The sequence below is a fragment of the Schistocerca cancellata genome, chromosome 3, assembly GCF_023864275.1.
Source record: "Schistocerca cancellata isolate TAMUIC-IGC-003103 chromosome 3, iqSchCanc2.1, whole genome shotgun sequence".
NCBI lineage: Eukaryota > Metazoa > Arthropoda > Insecta > Orthoptera > Acrididae > Schistocerca > Schistocerca cancellata.
Genome location: NC_064628.1, coordinates 184890733 through 184895552, shown reverse-complemented (window position 1 = coordinate 184895552; position 4820 = coordinate 184890733). Strand labels below are relative to the sequence as shown.

The 4820-nt window shown below is 43.4% G+C and overlaps 1 non-coding gene across 1 annotated transcript; it reads right to left on the bottom strand.

Annotated features, from left to right (window-relative positions):
* Nucleotides 1–548: 548 nt before the first annotated feature.
* On the bottom strand, nucleotides 549–623 carry Trnas-uga (transfer RNA serine (anticodon UGA)). The gene has a single exon. It is a non-coding gene; the product is annotated as a tRNA-Ser (tRNA).
* Nucleotides 624–4820: the final 4197 nt, after the last annotated feature.

The window sequence follows — 4820 nt, the reverse complement described above, 5'->3', positions numbered from 1 at the left end:
CACGGACGACCTTGTGGCTCTCATTACGTTGTTGAGTCACTTTCCTGTCCTTTGACCTTGGGCAGGAATCACACCTTTTTCATTTCAGATTTGGAACATTTGCCTGGTTATCATGTTGCTTGTCCTTTAGAAGATCCCTGAAACCCTAATAAATTACTGCTGAAGGAAAGAGTTGTGTTCTACACTGGTTGGACGGAAATAGTCTTTCAACGTGATGTTTGATAGCTATTTTCCGATTCTGAGAAGAATTTTCTTCTTGCATTTTTACTACTCGTGTCATTTAAAACTTTCACTCGGAGGACTCCCACATACCTTGCCTAAGTCGGTATTAGTAGAAAACCGAAGTACACCTGCATTCCTGTACAGTTAAGTTCAGCCCAGCGTTGAAGATGTGTGTGTAGAATTTTACTGCCACCTGAACAATTGTTGGCATGCTTTTTACTATTACACTCCTCATGTCACTCGTGACAAAAAGTTGGAATCAATAAGATTTTCACTCTGCAGCGGAGGGTGCGCTGATATGAAACTTTCTGGCAGTTTAAAACTTTGTGCCGGACCGAGACTCGAACTCGGGACCTTTGCCTTTCACGGGCAAGTGCTCTACCAACTGAGCTACCCAAGCACGACTCAAGTCCCGTCCTCACAGCTTTACTTCTGCCAGTACCTCGTCTCCTACCTTCCAAACTTTACAGAAGCTCTCCTGCGAACCATGCAGAACTAGCAATCCTGAAAGAAAGGATATTGCACTTGCCCGCGAAAGGCAAAGGTCCAGAGTTCGAGTCTCGGTCCGGCACACAGTTTTAATCCGCCAGAAAGTTTCAATATGCCCTTGTCTGTAATTGTGGTCTAAGGTGACGTGGAATATGAGCAGTTACACTTGTTACATTCCTTGAAACCTGCTTGTGCACATCAGGTCGTACTATGTGATATGTCACCTACTCACTTCTAGTTTCAAAAGTGGGCCCACTAGTTTCCTGAATTTCATTATCATCTCCTTCACATTCACTCACATCCACATCATCTTCGACATGTATGTCTTTCTCTACCATATCTACATCAATATCACTCTCATCTTCGTTTCCAAAAATTGATTCAATATCACCATCAGTCTTCTGTAAATCTGCTAAAACGTCCTTGAGACTGTAGCCCCCTTCAGAACGAGTGACATCATCCATGTCGAGTCAGTTATAACACCACGTCTTACTTCAACAAATCGCAATTCCTAACTGTGGAAATGAGATAACAATGTAAATATTTACAATAACTGTTTACAAGAATGAACACATAAACTTCGGTTTAGAAGATGCACTGTTTCCAAGATGTTATTTTTGTAATAAAGTGTACCTGGGATATTTTTCGACCCCACTGCAAAAGTTTCAAGTTACTGTACTACGAACCGAGATATAACCATAAACTTTACACCCAGTTGCTATAAAATGTCCACAAAAAGCATAAGTTGAGGATTTATGTCTACATCCACATTAAAATTGGTTCTTTGTATTTAAACGAGCCTTGCGAGGCTAGTGGAGCAGTGAACTTCGTTCGTAGATCCGGCCGTAAACAAACAACAATGCCTTAAAACGACAGGCGTTGCATTAAAAAAAAGTTTCTCTTTTCTGATTCCGTCACCACCCTTCTACCTTCGCAAGGGCGTCAATACGATAGTGTAGAAGGAGGGAGGGCAGTAGTAGACCCAGTTTCACGGAATATAATGGCTACTTGTAATTGAAAGTAGTCATAAGAAATATCCAGCCCCGACTTAAAAACCAATGTAATACCGGCCGTTAAATCTGTGCACGGGGTGTCACATTCACGCTACTTTTAAGTAGCTGCAAGGAAGTTCCAGTTCCGACTCTGTTAAAATACTGTGTAACACCAAATTTAAATAATTTTCTTGAAAGAAAACACCCGACTATACCATATATGTTTTCCTTTCCTTGAGAGTTATGGGGATGACGAACGGCCCCCTGGGCATGGGCCGGCCGCAACTGCCCTCCATGGCCGAGCGGTTCTAGGCGCTACAGTCTGGAACCGCGCGAACGCTGCGGCCGCAGGTGCGAATCCTGCCTCGGACATGGATGTGTGTGACGTCCTTAGGTTACTTAGGTTTAAGTAGTTCTAAATTCTAGGGGATTGATGACCTCAGAAGTTAAGTCCCATAGTGCTCAGAGCCATTTGAACCATTTATTGAACTACCTCCCACTGCCCCCCCCCCCTCCCAGGAATGAGTGCCCTTGTTGCCTCCTGGTCATACCTTGTACACTGTGCGTGAATATCTAACACTGTTTCTTCCTTTCGCTGCTACTTTCACCGTCCACGCTACATTTCAGTATAGTGTTACATACCACAACAAAATTCTTATGTACAGTCAAAAATTTAATCCACGTTGAACGCTAATTTTACATTCTCTATTGTAGTATTGATTTCCCTTTTGCTTTCAGCTTGCTATTTTTTCTTTTCTCTGAAGCACATAGATTCTTCAACTCTTTTGAGAAGCATATTATCAAAAATCATGCGCGGTGGTAGTTGTGACTTTCTTACACCATATGTTTTAATTTCGCTCCTGTTTAATTTCAACCTTCATTTAAGAGAACTTTAGCTGTTACTTTTTGCATTTTCGTCAAGATTTCAATATCACTAGCGAAACGTAACATAGGGCTACGTATTGTGTGTCTATATATCCCCATTCCTGCTTTCACGAAGTTTTCCCTTAATGACTCTAATGCCCCCTGCATATATGTATCACACAGAACGGAAGATAAAGAACATCTCTGGCTCATTTCCCTGTTGTCTTGTCCTTCTGTTCGTGTTTTTTACATTTCGTAATAATATAACTTACGTCGAATGCAACCTGTAGTCCAGGGGTAGCGTCTTTGACTAGTATACAAAACGGCCTAGGGGACTAGTGTACAGAACGTCTACGGGTAGCGTCTTTGATTGGTAATGATAAAATGTAGACTGGCAATGGGAAGGAAAGAGTTTCTGAAGAAGAGAAATTTGTTAACATCGAATATAGATTTAAGTGTCAGGAAGTCGTTTCTGAAAGTATTTGTATGGAGTGTAGCCATGTATAGATGTGAAACATGGACGATAAATAGTTTAGACAAGAAGAGAATAGAAGCTTTCGAAATGTGGTGCTACAGAAGAATGCTGAAGATTAGATGGGTAGATCACATAACTAATGAGGAGGTGTTGAATAAGATTGGGGAGAAGAGAAGTTTGTGGCACAACTTGACAAGGGGAAGGGATCGGTTGGTAGGACATGTTCTGAGGCATCAAGGGATCACCAATTTAGTATTGGAGGGCGGCGTGGAGGCTAAAAATCGTAGAGGGAGACCAAGAGATGACTACACCAAGCAGATTCCGAACGATGTAGGTTGCAGTAGGTACTGGGAGATGAAGAATATTGTACAGGATAGAGTAGCATGGAGAGCTGCATCAAACCAGTCTCAGGACTGAAGACCACAACAACAACAACAACGTCTTCGATCCCGCATCCGAACTCTACCACTGCATAAATTTCGAACAAATAAATCTTCAGCAATGGTGGTCGAAGACACCCTCATTCAGCCAACGGTCTTGTCACAGAGGATAGAGGAGTGGACAGAGATTCAGGACACGCTCTTGCCCTTGGGATGTGAAACAGCCACTAAAAGGTGGAAGAATCAGTAAAGACCAACAGCAGGAGGCAAACGACAGTGAAAGCTACTGCATCAAAGACACTTAATGTGTATCCACAGGTCATGTGACTAATAATTGAAAAAGTATCATGAGGATCTCTCCATTCTGAACCAGCCCTCCATTTTCGGATCACCAGGAAGGAAGTGTTAAGGGGAGGTGACCACGAGGAAAAGACTGACCAACCAAGGTAGCGTTCTACGAGTCGGCAGGGAAGGAAAGCTAGAAAATATGAAAAGGGAAATGTTAAGGCTCAATCTAGACGTAGTGTGGGTGAGTGAAGTGAAATGGAAAGAAGATAAGGATTTCTTATCAGATGAGTAAAGGGTAATATGGGATAAAAGGAGTACGATTCGTTATGTCCCCTATTTCAGGGCACAATGATAGGAAATCAAAGCCCTGGCGAATGACGTGGTTCAGTTTAACAATGTAGGAAAAAATAGATTGCTACTTACCATAAAGACGTTTTGCTGCCATGGCTTTGTTTACCTGTCATCATGCTCTGAAATGAGGGACATACTACCCGAGATACTTCCCACCCCTTCTAAAGTGGTGTTCCGTCCCCCACGCTACCTCCACAATATCGTAGTCCATTCCTATGCCAAACCCAATCCCAGCACCTTGCCACAAGGATCATATCCCTGTGGAATACCTAGTTGCAAAGCCTGCCCAATCCCCCCACCCAGAACTTCGTACATTCCACTCCTGTCACAGGTTTATCCTACCCCATCAGGGGCCAGGACACCAGTGAAAGCAGCCATATCGCATACCAGCTGTCCTGGAATTGTGGAAGAGGTCCTTATATTGGTAAGACTACTAACCAGCTGTCCACCAGGATGAACGACCACCTCCAAACTGCAGCCAGGAGCGAAGTAGACCACTCTGTGGCGCAACATGCAGCTGGGCCATCTGGATCATTTATTTTACCATCAGCTTTTCTGAATTGTGCAGATGGGTCTCTGCTTACAGTAACATACTGTCCCCGCACCCTCTACCCAACAGTTTCTCTCTCCGCTATCTTATCATTTCCTCCCCATTCTCGTCTCCCACACTCTTTATTTCCAGCCCTCTGACAACGCATCTGCCTCTCTTTCCCCTCTCCTATTATTTTATGTTCCTTCTCCCCCCACCTTCCTGCTCCA